The sequence below is a fragment of the Ursus arctos genome, unplaced genomic scaffold (genome assembly GCF_023065955.2).
Source record: "Ursus arctos isolate Adak ecotype North America unplaced genomic scaffold, UrsArc2.0 scaffold_28, whole genome shotgun sequence".
Taxonomy (NCBI): domain Eukaryota; kingdom Metazoa; phylum Chordata; class Mammalia; order Carnivora; family Ursidae; genus Ursus; species Ursus arctos.
Genome location: NW_026622963.1, coordinates 2,276,123 through 2,294,146, shown reverse-complemented (window position 1 = coordinate 2,294,146; position 18,024 = coordinate 2,276,123). Strand labels below are relative to the sequence as shown.

The 18,024-nt window shown below is 37.0% G+C and overlaps 1 protein-coding gene across 16 annotated transcripts in view; it reads left to right on the top strand.

Annotated features, from left to right (window-relative positions):
• The window catches only part of DENND4A (DENN domain containing 4A), a 134,017-nt gene that overhangs the window by 21,090 nt on the left and 94,903 nt on the right, over positions 1-18,024 (top strand). For 3 of the 16 annotated variants that reach the window (XM_057303829.1, XM_048222165.2, XM_026478340.4), the window contains exon 2: positions 12,469-12,625. The exons of the other annotated variants lie outside the window; for them this stretch is intronic. The gene's annotated coding sequence lies outside the window, so the exon portion shown is untranslated. The remainder of the gene's footprint in view (positions 1-12,468; positions 12,626-18,024) is intronic. 16 annotated transcript variants of the gene reach the window in all.

Here is an 18,024-nt window from a genome sequence, read left to right as displayed (position 1 = left end):
CTTAAATTGTTCTACCTTTTTCGGGTTTGTTCCTATGGCCAGTAGGACATAGGCTATTGTTTTGTGTTTTTTAGCACTTCTTTACTTTCTAGTACTACAGGGTGCTCCAGACTCATCTGTGTATTCCCTGCCTCAGTCCTACAATCAATCATTTCTCCAAGGATCCCTGATTACTTCTATTAGATAATGATATTAGAAACCAAGATCTGGGCACTGGGTGAACTTATTGCTGCCGGGATATCATTGCTTCTAGGCCTTCTCGGTGCACAGACCTAGGAAATGTATGTGTGCATATTAATCCACATATACAAACATACAACTTTTTTTGTATCTATCCATGTGTATCTATATGAAGCTAAACATGAGTTTATACTGTTCATCTTTGACTCTACTTCAGTACCATCTGGTTCATTCTAGCTGTATCCCCTTGCTTATATGTAACCTCCCTGTCCAAAAGTAAGAAACCTGACTCTCACCATCTGCCATCCATTTACTTATTTGGTAAGTCCTGTCATACATATACAACAGAAACAACTTTACCAACTAGAGTATTTTTATGTACGGTTCTTTTGTCTCTAGTCTTAGAGTTTCCAGTCAAAGCACTGATTTCCACAGTTACTTACGTCAGAACTTTTCAGCCTTTTTTCCCTTGTCCTCCATATTTTAATTTTATTTTTTATAAATTAGACTAAGTTACATAGTAATTACATCTTACCAAAATTTATCAAAATTTATCAAAAGTTATCAAAACTTCCCTTGCTTAATTATGGAGGCTTAGTTCTTTTTTTTTTTTTCCCCAAAGATTTTATTTATTCATTTGGCAGAGATAGAGACAGCCAGCGAGAGAAGGAACACAAGCAGGGGGAGTGGGAGAGGAAGAAGCAGGCTCATAGCAGAGGAGCCTGATGTGGGGCTCGATCCCAGAACGCCGGGATCACGCCCTGAGCCGAAGGCAGACGCCCAACGACTGAGCCACCCAGGTGCCCCTGGAGCCTTAGTTCTATATGGCCTTTTTTTTCACTTTTGGGGCAAAAAAATAAAAATTAAAAAATAAAAGAAAATAAAATCCAGTCTGTGAAAGTAGTATTTCTTGAGGTTTAGCCAGAGCAGTACTCCTTCATTTGGTTGTTAGCTGACAACTTTATGATTTGGACTGAGAGTGTTTATAGCTTCAAATATTTTTTTTTTAAGATTTTATTTATTTATTTGACAGAGATAGAGACAGCCAGCGAGAGAGGGAACACAAGCAGGGGGAGTGGGAGAGGAAGAATCGGGCTCGTAGTGGAGGAGCCTGATGTGGGGCTCGATCCCACAATGCCGGGATCATGCCCTGAGCCGAAGGCAGACGCTTAACCACTGTGCCACCCAGGTGCCCCAGCTTCAAATATTTTTAATAGTGCATGTTGAGATGTGCCATTTAGTGGAGCGTTAATGATCATTGCAAGTAAACAAATATATAATTGAGTGCTCAGAATGTACCTGTATTCTTACAATAATTTTATATGGATTAATTCATTTAATTCCCTCAAGAAGCCTTGTGTGTGTGGGGTAAGTACTTTATTATTTTGCCTCTTTTAAAGATGAATAAATTAAGACACAGAGATGAAGCAACTTGTCCAAGGTCACATGGCTAGTCAGTGGCAGAGCAGGAATTTGAATGCAGCCAGTTGGACTGTTGAGCCTGCATTCTCAATCACTTTGCTATATTACTTCTAATTAAAGAAGAGAGGTTCAAAGAATGGTAAGAGTTATGAAGGAAGTAAAACAGAATGATATGAGAAAATGACTAGAAAAGAGTGCTTTTTTGGGAAGTCCTTTCTTAAGAGATGATATTTGACAGATGAGAAAGAGTCAGTTATGTGAAGAGCTGAGGAAAGAGGGATCCTTGTGGGAAAGCATCAGGTGCAAAGCCTTGCAATACAAAGGAGTTTGGGATGAGAACAAAGAGGCATCCGGCACAGAAGGCCAAGTGTAGTGAGCAAGGGCAAAAATAGTTCATGAGGGCCTATAGCGCTTATTCTATGTGAAGTTCCATACAATAAGTCATTCAGTAATCAAAATAACCCATTACTGAATTTTATAGATGAGAATATTGATAGAATACTCTGCATTAGCTGAAATTATCTCTTTCTTTCTCCCATTTTTCTCTTTATCCCACTGCAGTCTAATTTCTACTTCCTGAAATAAACAATAACAATAATACTTTGGGCCCTTTTCTCATGAAACTCTGCCCTTTGACTTCCGCTATGCTGCCCTCTTTGTTTATCCTGCCTGTTCCATTAGAAGCAGCGTTCTGGGGATTAGCTGCTTGCACTTCTCCGCCTTCACATTTTCTCTAGTAAGTCACGGTACCTCTGTGGTTTAGTTACTGTATAGCTACCAGTTACTCACCAAGCTGTTTTCCCAGGATTAGTATCTTTCCAAAGCATCAGATTATCTTATCCAACTGCTCACTTATCTTCATCTCAAACTCTGCTGTCCAAACTGAACTTACATACCTACCTGAAGTTTTGTTTTGATCTGTTGTCTTCCAAAGACATCATAATCTACTATGGACTTCGTCATCCCAGGAGTTTAGGAGTCATTCATGATTCCTTCCCTTCTTTCTCTCTCATTCCCATCCATTCATTTACTGATTTCTGCTGGCTGTACCTCCTGAATATATTCTGAATCAGTCCCTCCCCTAGCATCCCTATTCTGTCTTGTTAGGACATACTTCCTTAGTTTGTGGCTGGTTTTCCTATCTTCGCTTTCATCTCCCCGAGATTCACCTTCTCAGAATTGCCAGACCGATGTGTCTAAAATGCAGTTTGAAGATTTCTCATTGACTCCCCATTGTCAGTTGGATAAAGTTGAACTCCTTACTGTGTCATTAAGATTGAATATGGTTTGGCCTCTGACTGATTCTCTAATCTTAACTCTTATAATTTCTGCTTTCCATTTTCCACTCTAGCCGTACAGAACTACTTTTTGAAGATTCCCTGAATGGATAGCTATTTCTGAATTGTTGACCATTGCTTATGTAGTCCATCTGCTTGGAATAACTTCATTTTCTCCTTGCCTTTTCCTTTTGCCTATCTAACTCTTTTGCATCTTTTAAGACTCAACCTAGGGGCACCTGGGTGGCTCAGTTGGCTAAGTGTCTGCCTTCAGCTCAGGTCATGATCTTGGTCCTTGGATCAAGCCCCATGTGGGGCTCCCTGCTTAGCAGGGAGTTAGCTTCTTCCTCTCCCTCTGTGCACTCTCTCTCTCTCTCTCTCTCAAATAAATAAATAAATAAATGAAATCATAAAAAAAAATGATTCAGCCTAAGCATTACTTCCTCCAGAAAGCCTGCTCAGACCCAGACTCTTGGCTAGATTATCAAGTTCCTTGTGAAATAATCTATTAGTAACTGTGTTATATCTCAGGTACCTAGAAACAGTGCCTGGCACAGCGAAGATACTCAGTAAGAATTTGTTGAGAGAATTATTATAGTGTTGGAAAGGCAGTACAAGGTGGTTGGCTCTGGATCCAGAATGTCTGGGAATAAAACCTGGCTTCACTCTTTAACTCCCTGTGTTATCTCTCTATACCTCCGTTTCTTCCCCTTTAAAATGGGAATAGTGAAGTCTTCATAAGATTGTTATGAAACTTAAATTTGTTAATGCAAGTAAGCATTCAGAACAGTGTCTGGCACTTAGTAAATATTCAATAAGTACCCTGTATATAGCTGTTGTTGCTCTTAGAATGTTTTCATTTATGTATCTGGTCGCCTCACCATCCTGGAATTAGCAAATGAATGAACAAACAAACTAATCCTAGGTTTTAAAATGAAAGATACATTACTAGCTTTTGAGAATGTAATGGCAAGTTGACCATGAGTCTTTCTAGTAGCTCCAACATTTGGTGCTTTGTTACAAATTGAAGTTGTCATTAATGATGATTAGCATTTCTTAATTCTATTTAATTATTTAAATTTCAGCACACTTAAAAACTTTTTTTTGAGTTTAGTTGACACACAATGTTACATTAGTTTTGGGTGCACAACAGTGATTTGACTTACCTAAATGTTATGCTGTGCTCACCACAAGTGTAGCTACCATCTGTTACCATACAATACTATTACAATATCATTGACTGTATTCCCTATGCTGTGTCTTTAACTGGAAGCCTGTGTCTCCCTCTCCCCTTCACCCATTTTGGCGATCCCCCACTCTCTCCCCTCTGGCAACCATAAGTTTCTTCTATTTATAGGTCTGATTCTGCTTTTTGTTTATTCATTTTTTTTTAAGCTCCACATATGAGTGAAATCATATGGTATTTGTTTTTCTCAGTCTGACTTATTTCACTTAGCAAAATACCCCGTAGGCCCATCCATGTTGTCCCAAATGGCACAATCTCATCCTTTTTTTTTTTTTTTAAATTTAGTTTCAATTTAGTTAGTATATAGTGTATTATTAGTTTCAAGGGTAGAATTTAGTTTAGATTTTTAGTTGCATGTCACACCCAGGGTGCATTATATCAAGTGCCCTCCTTAATGCCAATCACCCAGTTACCCCATCCCCCCACTCATCTCCCTTCCAGCAGCCCTCAGTTTGTTCCCTATAGTTAAGAATCTCTTATGGTTTGCCTCCCTCTCTATTTTTATCTTATTTTTCCTTCCCTTCCCCTATGTTCATCTGTTTTGTTTCTTAAATTCCACATGTGAGTGAAATCATATGGTATTTGTCTTTCTCTGACTGACTTATTTCACTTAGTATAATATCCTCTAGTTCCACCCACATTGTTGTCAATCTCATCCTTTTTTATGGCTGCATGATATTGATACATATATCTACACACACATGCCCCACATCTTTCCTTATCCATTCTTCTGTAGATGGACACTTAGGTTTAGCATACTTTTATTAATCATACTATTTAAACTGTAGCAATGCCCTTTATTTCCTCTTAATTTTTAGATAGCCTATACTGTAGCATTTAACCAGCCTTTCCTGTTATGGATTAAGGTGTGACGGTGGTAGCTCTGTTAAGATTAGGCTTTTTATTAATTTGGGAGATAAACTGAAACATGTTGTAGAGAAAGATTGAATAAGGAGCCACAATGGGGAAATTAGAAAACTTCTCAACTATTGAGCCAAACCTGCACAGTATCCCTTCTGTATTTGGTTTAAAATAAATTTACAGATGAAGTACTCATAATCAAATGTAATTTCAGTAAACATTCTAGAAGCAATAAAAGTCATTAAAAATTATGAATGCCTCTGCCTTCTTCCATTGTTGTAAACAGTTGAGACTTGTTTACTTCAAATCTTTTTTATGGCAATCATTGTTCAATTTTTCATAAACTTTTCCTTTTATCCTAAGTTTGTCCCTCATTTTTTTCTGAATGCCATAACTGTCTATATAATCTTGGCAAATTTGATAGAAGTACTGTTTGTTTTGTTTCGTTTGTTTTTATCTCTGAACTTGCTGTTACATTTGTAGATTTTCTCAGTCTTGCTCAATTTCGATTATGTGAAACGTCAGTTTTTCTTACTAGGAATAGTGCAAGTTACTGATATTCATTCTTCACTATCCGTATGAAAGTTGTTACTAAAGAAACTAGTTGTGTTTTTTTTTTAAGTCTGAGTTGCCAAAGGAAACTTTTTACTAACAGGCTAATATCAAAGAAACATGGAAAACCTAATGTAACAGTCTTATTTTAAAAGCCCATGTGCCATGTAATGGTGGTACTATTGGGAAATGCTTCCTTCTTTTTTTTTTTTTTTTTTTTTTTAAGGGCACTGTCTTCTACCACTAAGTATTTTAGTTGAGGACTCTGAAGTGGTATGTTTTTAAAAGAAATACATATACATGAATAGGGAAAACAATATAATGATATTTAGGCTTATTAGATTGAACTGGCTGTTATTGCCAGAAAAGGTACAACTGTCATACACCTTGTGGTCAAAATTGTAGTAAGCAGTATTATTTTTCTTTTAAAAACAAGTTTTGGTCTAATAATCTCTAAAATATTCCCTATCCCTTAATCTCCTGTACTTTGAAATAGAATTTTATTCATACTGACTCACGACTATGCTGAAGTTGGATATATAGGCCATTGTTTGAACCTGTTACGGTTGGTGAATAGTTTTCATTTTCTTATGCTGAGGAATGCCTGAAGATACCAATGTAACAGCCATTTTCTAACAAGGCTTTTTTCCCTCCTATGATGAACTGATGTTTTTATATTCCTACTTGACCTCTTCTTTTTTGAGGTTTTTAAAATCAAATTTCTTTTGTTTGTAACAAATCACATTCAAAATAATGTTTAAAAAAAAAAAAGGAATTAATGTTAATGGCAAGGATCCTGGGGATTTCACAGTACCTGAAGATAGAAGTGCAGACAGGGGGCGCCTGGGTGGCACAGCGGTTAAGCGTCTGCCCCGGCGTTATGGGATCGAGCCCCAAATCAGGCTCCTCTGCTATGAGCCTACTTCTTCCTCTCCCACTCCCCCTGCCTGTGTTCCCTCTCTCCCTGGCTGTCTCTATCTCTGTCAAATAAATAAATAAAATCTTAAAAAAAAAAAAAGTGCAGACAGGCTTCATGAGGGGAGGGGAACCGAGGACCAGAAACTCCTCAACAACTCAGGTGGCTGGTTTCTCACCACCCTGGGGCAGCATGGTCTCTCTGCTTCTCTCTACTTGTCCACTTCATTTTTCTCTAGCTACATTTTGTTTTTTACCATTATGCATAACTGAACAAGTCTTCCAACTCAAATTCACACATTCACTCATGATTCTGTGACCTTGGGTTTGAGGCAATTTGAGGCAAGTGTTTATGTATGGTCTAATCAGCTATGGTGGATGAAACCAAGGTTTCATGGAACATTACAGGCCCCATTTTTATGGTAGGGGAGGAGAGGCAGGGTATACAACTCTCAGAAGTATGTAAGAAGTATGTAAGTAGGTATCTTAAAGGTGGTGATTACAAAGGAATACTAAATAATGTGAAGTAAAATTAGCATTTTTTAAATAAAAAGCTTTGTATAGTAGCCAATGTAACAAAATTATTTCATCCCCAGTCCATAGGTGATTATTTTGAAAGCTGTAAAAATATCTCCCTTTTTCAAATAAAAGCCAAGAGCTGATTTTTTAGCTTCTGCATAGAGAATTTGAAGTTTGAGTCATGCTATTTCATGAACACAAATAACTTTATATTAATATCATTATGAATACATCATGCCATTCTCTCTTCAGCAAGCATTTGCTGACTGCCTGTTCTCTGCTAGAGACTGCTAAAACAGATATTTACAGAGAGAGAGATGTAACACTGCCTACTCTCAAAGAATTCCTAATCTAGTTGCAAAGAGTACCTGTTCAAAGAAATGATTATAGTATTAATGTGATAATCATAATAGAGATATGTACAGGATTCTCTTGAGAAAACAGTCTCTCCTGGAGAAAGGGGTTGGGAAGGCTTCAAAAAGCAGGTCTCAAATCTTATGCAGAGCCAGGCCGTTTTAACAAGGGCATCTGGCAGAAAGAAAGGAACTTGCAAAGGTGGTGTGAGTTTGATATGACTGAAGTGAATTTTTAGACCATTCAATTTATGAAACTGAAATGAAACTTATTTTTTCATATCTCCCCTTCACATGGTAGTGAAAACCAGTTTCTTCAAAGGAGGATTACAGATTTTAGAATATTCAAATCATTTTGTTCTATAACTTTGATGTCACTTTTGAGAATGACATGTCACTAATCATTGTTTTTAGCCTCCTTTATCAGATTTTTCTTATAGTTGTTTGGTTGGTTTGTTAGTTTACTTTTATGGTGATTTTTTTCCTGTTCGGGCATAGATATCCATACAGTAGATGACTGAAAATGCTAGAGCTTATAAAACTAATGAAGATCATAGTTCTTTTTTTTTTAATGTATTTTATTTGACACAGAGAGACAGTGAGAGAGGGAACACAAGCAGGGGGAGTGGGAAGAGGAGAAGCAGACTTCCCACTGAGCAGGGAACCCGATGCGGGCCTCGATCCCAGGACCCTGGGATCATGACCTGAGCCAAAGGCCGACGAGCTTTAACAACTGAGCCACCCAGGCACCCCAAGATCATAGTTCTTATAAGAAGTAAACAGTGAAAATAATACATAGTATAAGCCTAATATAATTTTAAAAGGTAAATCTCTAAAAATGACCTCAATACTGAAATTTTATAATTTTCGAAAAAGAGCACACACAACATGCATACGTACACACACATGTGTGCTATTATGTAAAATATTTTACATCTGTTTTTTCCTCTGCTTAAGTTATACCTACTATTAAACAAAGCTAGTGTAAGCAGTTGGCAGAATGCCCTGTGCTTCACTACTCTCATCCGTTGGTTAACACCTTTACTTCTCTTTTCAATTCCTTTATCCACTCATTCATGATTCCTACACCTCCCCCACCACAAAGAACCTATCAAAAAACCCCCCAAAACCCCAGAACTCCCTAGTTGACTGTTCTGAGAAGTGACTGAGTTAAGTGAGAAGGATGAAGAAAAGGAAGGTAGTTGTGGTCAGCTTTGCGGTGTGGAGGCAGTAGTGGTGGTGGTGGGTGGGTGTGTGTTTTAGGCCTGAAGTTCATTTTCATATGGCAAGCTCAGTAACGACACCATAGTCTCCCAGGTCACAAATTATGACTGTTTCTGATCCTCTTCCAGAAACCCTTCAGTCTGCCTTTTGTCATTTTTGTCCTGCAAATACGCTTTTTTTTTAATGTTTTTTAATTATATTATGTTAGTCACCATACAGTACATCCCCAGTTTCCAATGTAAAGTTCGATGATTCATTAGTTGTGTATAACACCCAGTGCACCATGCAATATGTGCCCTCCTTACTACCCATCACCAGTCTATCCTATTCCCCCATCCGCCTCCCCTCTGAAGCCCTCAGTTTGTTTCTCATGGTCCATAGTCTCTCATGCTTCATTACCCGTTCTGATTACCCCCCCTTTCTTTATCCCTTTCTTCCCCTACCGATCTTCCTAGTTCTTATATTCCATAGATGAGAGAAACCTATGATAGTTGTCTTTCTCTGCTTGACTTGTTTCACTTAGCATTATCTCCTCCAGTGCCGTCCATGTTGCAGCAAATGTTGAGAATTCGTTCTTTCTGATAGCTGAGTAATATTCCATTGTATATATGGACCACAACTTCTTTCAAATACACTTTTGATACTGTGTTAGAAGGAGGCGATGAGCAGAGAAAAGGCTATATGCCTTTTACTTGTTGCTCCTTCTGTTTGGAATGACCTTCTATCTGTCCTCTATTTCCCTGGTCATATTTCCAGATTTAGATAACATCCCTTACTTTTTTGACTCCTCAAGCCTAAACTGTGTGTCTTTCTTGTGCTTTCTGTGATTGCTCCTGTTATAGACTTAACACTTATTGTAATTCCTTGTTTATTTGCCTTCTCTGTTAACTTCTGGAAGGCAGGGCCATATCATTTGTCTTTGTGTTCCCAGTGCCTAATACAGAGCTTGGCACATGGTAACATTACCATTCTTGGTTGCAAGCAACAGAAATCATCCCTGGTTCTCTGAAGCAAAAGAAAAGTATTTATTGAAAGGATATTAGTTAGCTTACAGAAATGATTGGAGTACTGGAGAACCAGACTCTAAGAACAAATAGGAAACCAACCAACCAACCTCAGTGTTAGACCATAGTCATAGTCAGGCTATCGGATTATCTTTTTCCTGTTTAAGACACCACCGACTACCCCGCAGGACACTGGATGCCATTGCTAAAACACCACCACTGTGTGCTATATGTTACTGCCCTAAAAATGAATTTTAAACTATCTTAGCAACTTTAGGTGTAGATTAAAAATCTGTGTGAAAGCATCTAATTGACCAGTCTATGCGCCTGGTCCCTAAATAGGAAATCAACTCTGTTACCTCTTTGACTTATGTGGTTGATTTTAGGCCCCAGCTTCCTTTCAAGACCTACATAGTGGTAGATTCTGTAAGCATAGGAAGAGAGTTCAGATGCTAGACTGTCAAAAGTAAAACTGACACATGTCTTTTTCAAGAAACATTCAATAAATATTTATTAGATGAATGAATGAGAGAATTGGAGTCATAAATTCCCATCTCTAAACATTTACGTCATCAAGCATTGAAGTAATTATGGTACCACTTACGTAATTCACAAGAAAATCAGTTCCAAGCCATAAAATAAGGAAAAAATAAGCAAAATCAGCAAAGTTCTGTTTTTTTAAATGACACCACATCGTTAAATTATTTAAATAAAATTATTTGAATTAAATTGAAAGTGTCTTTTTGTATTGTATTAAATTGTATTAAATTGAAAGTTCCCCTTTTTGTAATACCTGGAAGCATGTATTTGTTTGTTTATCTGATCATCTAACACTGGATACAGCCAGGATTTGAACTTGGCCAAACTGATTCCAGAGCACTTAACTCCTGTTTTTATAGTCTTTGTATAGTTGTGTTCAGCAATGACTTAATTAAAGCAAAAACAGCAGCAAACTAATATTTTAGAGAGCTCAGTGAGAGGAATGTTTCTGCTTGTGAAAAAGAAATCTTTATTTCTAAGCCATCTTACCCATCAAATATAAGGTCTTCTTACAATCATTTTGGAACACTGTTTGGCATTATGTATCAAAGTTGAATATACTCATACCCCACATCCAGCAATTTTATTCATAGGTATTTTTTTTTTAAGATTTTATTTATTTATTCGACAGAGATAGAGACAGCCGGCGAGAGAGGGAACACAAGCAGGGGGAGTGGGAGAGGAAGAAGCAGGCTCATAGCAGAGGAGCCTGATGTGGGGCTCAATTCCATAACGCCAGGATCACTCCCTGAGCCAAAGGCAGACGCTTAACCATTGTGCCACCCAGGCGCCCCTCATAGGTATTTTTTTAATGCCTGCCCTTGTGCCTCAGAAATGTAGAAGACTCTGTATGACTTTGTAAATATTTATAATAGCCTAACATTGGAAATAGGCCAAGTGTCTATTAATAATAGATTGGATAAATAAAATTGTGATATATTCCCAAAATGAAAAACTATACAGAAATGAAAACTAACAAACTATTGCTATGTGTATGAGTGTGACTGTCTCACATTGGAGAGTGAGAAAAGCTAGACCAAAGAATACATTCTGTATGAACACTTCTGTGTTCTGTTTATGTAAAGTGCAGAAACAGACAAAACTCATCTCGCATTAGAGGTCAAGATAATGGTTCTTTTTTGGGAAGATTGGAGGGGAACAGAGGGCTTCCTGTTACTGGTAATGTTCTATTTCTTGACCTGGGAGATATTTATAATAGGTGGTATGTTCACTCTGAAAATTCATGGAGTTGTACTGTTTCTATATGTATGTTATACTTGAATTTAAAAGTAAAAACAAAGACAAAAAGCAGACTTGTGTGTCGACTACTTGGGGGAGCATGGCTCAGTGAACCCCCCCTAAAGTTGTATGTAAAGTTTTATCTGAATATGTATGTGTTTGTATATTTTAAGGGAGAGAAGATCCTTAGCATTAATCAGGTTCTCAGGGGGGTTCATGACTTCAGAAAGGTTAAGAACCTTCCTCACCAAAGCCTGAATATTCCGACAAATTATCGTTAAATACATTATGATGGAAAGCTTGTTTTTACAATGAGGTAAACCCTTGCCTCTGTGATCAGACCCTCTATGTTTTACATCCCATCTTCTCACATTTTCTCAAGGCTTTTGCTTTTATAGTCAGACTCTTTCTCTTTCATCCTCATTTTCTTTCTCTCTGGATGATTGCCATTGGCATAACCCCCTTTAATTAATTTCATTATTTTTTTTTAAAGGCCTCTGTAGATTCCATGTCTTCTACCAGTTGCCACTCCGTTTCCCAACTGCCCTTCACATCAAAATGCCTACAAAGTGTTACGGATACTTCCTCACCTCCTGTTCTCTCCTCAGCTCGCCAGTTGGCCTTTCCTTCTTACTAATAACACTATACTGAAATGGGTCTTCTCAAGGTTACGATGATTTGAGTTTTGTTGAAACCAGTGGTTAAGTATCTCCATTTGAGAGGAAGTGGGGTGAGAGCACCTTAGGTATAGAGAATTGATTTAATTGTTATTTCTCATTTCATGCTACGCATTCATCATTGGCCTATGCTAAAGCATGGGCCCTGCTTTAATTTCATCTTACTTTATGCTCCATTTTCATGCTCATTCACTTTCCCCTGTAGATATCCACTTTAGTATATTTACCATATCATTCTGAATGTATCTTTGAAAACTATAGTGCTGTTTTGAAAACGTTTTTAATGTATATAAATGATATCTTGTTACATGTTCCTTTCTGTTTCATCCTATTTTCATACAGTAAATTTTAAAAATTTATCGGTATTGCTGTGTGCATCTATTTAATTGCTTCTGACTTCTACATAGCATTCAAATCATGGTATCTGCCACATTTTTAAAATTATTCCTTTATTTTCAGACACCTCAACTTGTTCACTCATTCAACAGATATTGACCACGCACTATTCTCTAGGCACTGCACTAGATATTGGTTATATAGCAGTGACTAAAACAGAAAAATTCCTACCCTCATTGAACTTACAATCTTGTGGAGAGACAAAGAAATAATAAAATGAGTAAGTATAATATGTACTGTGTTTGGTAGTGAAAAGTAACAAGGTGACAAAATCAGAACAAGGAAAGAGAGTATTAAGTGTTGATTGTGGAAGGCTGTTGACCTTTTATTTTTTATTTATTTATTTTTTTAATAATATTTTTTTATTATATTATGTTAGTCACCATACAGTACATCCCTGGTTTTTGATGTAAAGTTCCATGATTCATTAGTTGCGTATAACACCCAGTGCACCATGCAATACATGCCCTCCTTACTACCCATCACCGGCCTATCCCATTCCCCCACCCCCCTCCCCTCTGAAGCCCTCAGTTTGTTTCTCAGAGTCCATAGTCTCTCATGCTTCATTCCCCCTTCTGATTACCCCCTCTTTCTTTATCCCTTTCTTCCCCTACCGATCTTCCTAGTTCTTATGTTCCGTAGATGAGAGAAACCGTATGATAATTGTCTTTCTCTGCTTGACTTATTTCACTTAGCATTATCTCCTCCAGTGCCGTCCATGTTGCAGCAAATGTTGAGAAATAGTTCTTTTTGATAGCTGAGTAATATTCCATGCTATATATGGACCACATCTTCCCTTTTCGAATAGGGTGGCTATGGAAAGCCTCACTGAGATGGTGACCGAGAAGGAAAGGCCTGAGGATGGGCTGGGGGGAGGGCTAGTCCAGGCACAGAGAGCAGCAGGTAGAAAAGCCCCAGAGATTGGAACATGCCTGGTTTGTTCAAGGATCAGTCAGAACACTGGCATGTTACCTCCAGGAGGCTCTCTAAGAGTTTTTTTAGTATGCTAAACTTTACCTTTTACTATTAGGATTTATTCCTGCCATCTTATTTTGTATTTTCTGTTTACCCTAGTTTCTTTTCCTTTCTTCTTTCTCTTTTCCTATTTTCCAAGGATTAATAAAACTTTTGGTGCCAATTTAAAAGTTATGTATTCTATTTTTATTCTCCTAGTGATTACCCTTTACTTAGATTCATATTTGTATTCATTTTCGTCTATCAGTTTTTTAAAGCTAATTGATTTTTGGTATTATTCTAAGTATTTCCTCACCTCCATTTGTTTTTTTTTTTCTCACCTTCTGAAAGTCCTATTATTTAGATATTGACTCTGATTTTTCTAGCCTCCGTGTTTGGTGGGGATTCAGAACTAATTCTTTAAATTTTTTCTTTTCAAATGTACTTTATTTGTTAGAGCAGTTTTAGGTTCACAACAGAATTGAACAGAGTTCCCATATATTCCTGTCCCCAACACAGGCACAGCCTCCCCCACAAGAAACATCCCATACCCGAGTGGATCGTTTGTTATAATCTATGAACCTATGTTGACACATGATTATCACCCAAAGTCCATAATTTACATTATGGTTCACTCTTCGTGTTGTACATTGTGGGTTTTGACAAATGTATAATGACATGTATATAATGACAGATACAGAATAGTTTCACTGCCCTAAAAGTCATCTGTGCTTAGCCTGTTTATCCCTCCTCTCTAACCACTGGCAACCCCCAGTCTTTTTACTGTCTCCAAGTTTTGCCTTTTCCAGAATGTCCTATAGTTGGAACCATACAGTATGTAGTCTTTTCAGGTTGACTTTTTTCACTTAGTAATATGCATGTGAGGTTCTTCTGTGTCCTTTTTGCGGCTTAAAGCTCACTTCTTTTTAGAACTGAGTAATATTCCACTACAGTTTATCTGTTTACCTATTGAAGGACACCTTAGTTCTTTCCAAGTTGTGGCAATTATGAATAAAGCTGCTCTGAACATCCACATGGAGTTTTTTGTACAGACATGTTTTCAGCTCACATGTGTAAATGCCTAGAAGTGTGATTGCTGGGTTATATTGTAAGAGTATGCCTAGTTTTGAAAGAAACTGCTGAACTATCTTCCAGAGTGACTGTATGTGCCATCTTGCATTCCTACCAGCAATGAATGAGAGTTCCTTTTGCCCCACATCCTTGCCATCATTAGGTTTTGTCAGTGCCCTGGATTTTCGCTATCTAATAGGGGTGGTATCTCACTGTTATTTTACTTTGCATTTCCCTAGTGATATTTGATGTGGAACGTCTTTTCATACGCTTACTCGTCTTCTGCTTATCTTCTTTGTTCCGGTCTTTTGCCCATTTTAAAATCAGGTTGTTTGTTTTATTGTTGAGTTTCAGGTGTTCTTTATATATTTTGGATAACGGTCCTACATCAGATATATCTTTTGCAAGTATTTCTCCCAGTCGGTGGGTTGTCTTCTCATTCTGTTAAGCCTCCATATTTTTAAGCTTTTATAATATATGTTTTCCATTTATTTATACCTTCCTAACATCTCATCCTGATCATCTCCTTATTGATTTTATTTTTAACTGTATTCATTTTGTTATTTAACCTGTCTTTACATTTTTCAGTTATTACATTTTTAACACCCAATATCTCTAGTTGGTTCTTTATTATTCCTTATTATTTTCCTAATATCCTACTTTAGCTTCCTGGGGATGTTTGTTATGCTTATCTAAGAAATGTGTTTGGTCTGGACCATAAATTCTGTTTCCTCTGGAATAGGTTGTTCTGGTTTTGGCCTTTTTCCCCCACCCCTCCCTTATACTCCTGCAATGTTTATTATTTTTTTTCCTGGAGCTCATATTCCCTTGAGAATATCAACTCCTGTGACTGATAATATGTATAGGCAAAATCCCATGTTCAAATTTATCCCCTTCCTGGTGAATTTGTAGAGCATAAATGTATGCATGTATGAGAGAAGTGTGTTTCGGTTAAAGCTAGTACAGCTTTACCAAAGAAATAGTTTGATTTTGGCTATTAGATAGAGTTATCAAGTAGGTATTTTGGGTCTCAGTGGCGAGTCATGGCTGGTGATATGAATTTGAAAGTGAGCAGGTGTTAGTGGGCCTAATACATTTTCATGAGAATAAGAAGAAAGGGAAGATCCTGGAGGTTGGTTTGATTGCTAAAAATTTGTTAAGGGATTTTAAAGAATAGAAGATATACTTTGTTAAGGACTGGTTCTGGCTATCAGGATGTTTAGAAACAATACATCATCTAACCAAGCTGATTTGCTTACCCTTGTCAGTTATGGGTCATTGTTTCAGGCTTCCATAGAATAGTAGTCTACATGGTATATATACAGTTGACCCTTGAACAACACCAGTTTGAACGGCGTGGGTCTATTTATATGTAGATTTTTAAAGTACAGTAGTGTAAAATGTATTTTCTCTTATGATTTTCTTAATAACATTTTCTTTTCCTTAGCTTACCTTATTGTAAAAATACAGAACGCAATACATATAACATACAAAGTATGTGTTAATTGACTATGTTATCGGTAAAGCTTCTGGTCAACAGTAGGCAATTAGTAGTTAAGTTTTGGGGAGTCAAAAGTTATATGCATATTTTCGACTGCACCGAGGGCTGATACCCCTAGTTCCCACATTGGTCAAGGGTCAGCTGTCATAGCAAGAGATCTGGGATAAGGAGTTTCAGGCCCTGCTCTGCTACTGATGAGCTGTGCTGTTTTGGGCAAATCAAATTTGCCTTTCTACATTTTAATTTCCTCATCAACAGAATGTTGAGATTGAACCAAAAGACTTTTAAGGTCTTTCAAAGAAAAATTCTATGTGTCTGGGGCACCTGGGTGGCTCATTCTGTTAAGCATCCGACTCTTGATTTCAGCTCAGGACATGGTCTTGGGATTATGAGATTGAGCCCTGCATTGGGCTCTGCACTTGGCACAGAGTCTGCTTGAGATTTTCTCTCTCCTTCTGCCCCTCCCCTCCTTGCTTTCTAAATAAGTAAATAAATAAATAAGTTTTTAAAAAATTCTATGAGTCTTTAAAGACATACAGTTGTAAATCTAACCAACAGATTGTTTTTTTTTAGAAAATATTTTCTTGAGATGACTTCACCCGAATTGAATTAGTTGATAAGAGTACAATTAGTTTTAAGTACCCGCTGGATTACTTTTCAGAGGAATTATTCTAATTCACAGTGCCATTAATAATTTTTAAGTGTATTTATTTTCCTTACAGTACTATCAGCATTGGACTTACTGTTTTTTATTCGTATTTATTAATTTACTGGATATAATGTAGTACCTCAAAGTTTAATTTCTTTAATTATTTGCAAGGCCAACAATTCTTCCAAGCGTTTTAGTATTTTGGCTTCCTCATGTATGAATTGTTTGTTTATAGTCATTGGTCATCTAGTAAGTCCTCCAAATTAAAAAATCATATTAATCATTATTAACTGGAAGAATAACAGGATTCTCAGGTATTCTCAAAAGTCCTTTTCAGGTGCTTCTTAACAAATAAATGTATTACTTACTATAGTTTGTGGGGAAAAGTGAAAAAGGATTTTTAAAAAGGCTTTTAAAGTATATTTAAATAGGTGGTAAGATGAAATAAGAAATCAAAATGCTTGGGGTGCCTGGGTGGCTCAGTCAATTAATCACAAGAGTCCTAAAATCCAGCCCCAAGTTGGGCTCCGTGCTCAGCGGAAAGTCTGCTTGAGGATTCTCTCTCTCCCTCTGCCCCCTCCCCCTGCTAGTGCACATGCACTCTCTCTCTCTCTCTCAAATAAATAAATCTTTAAAAAAATCAAAATGCTTAAAATACTTTTCAAGAACAGTGATATTTTAAATCAGTGGATCTCATTTTTTATTATATTTTTATATAGCTGAATTTTAGGTTGCTTGTCTTATGTAAATGTATTTTTAATCACCCCAGTGAGTACTATTTCAAATAGCTTTTGTATGGCTAAGAAATAGAGAAGAAAAACCAGGTATTATATGCTTGAGAGAAACTTGGGAAGATTCCAATGGAAGCAACAATTCATTTCAGATACTAACAAATGCTTATGATCACTTAAAGAGGAAGTAAGAACTTTGAGATGTGGGAGTGGTATGCATATGGGAAATTAAGTAAAAAAAGATGGTGCAAGAGACAAAATTTAAAACCAGACTTCCCTTTCACTCTAGACTTGTATGCACCATATATTTGCATTTCATATACAGACCCGAATATGAACAGATTTTCATTACAGGATTGGTAGTTGATATTTGTTGTTACCATTAATTTATATGGAATCTAATTTCACTTTAGGAGTGGTAAATCTCATAGGTTCCTAATGTTTAAAGAATGTAAATAGCATTAAAAATTCTCCAGAAACCATTTCCTCACCCCCTCCTTCTTTTTAAAGGTTTTATTTTTAAGTAATCTCTACACCCAGCGTGGGCTTCAAACTCACAATCCCAAAACCAAAAGTTGTGCTCCACCAGCTGAGCCAGCCAACCTTCCCTCTTCATCCCTTTTAACCATTTCCTACTTTTCTCCCTCCATTTCTGCGCTTTTTAACTTTCATTCCTTTTATGCCTTTCCCCCCCTCATCTTTTTTATTCCTTT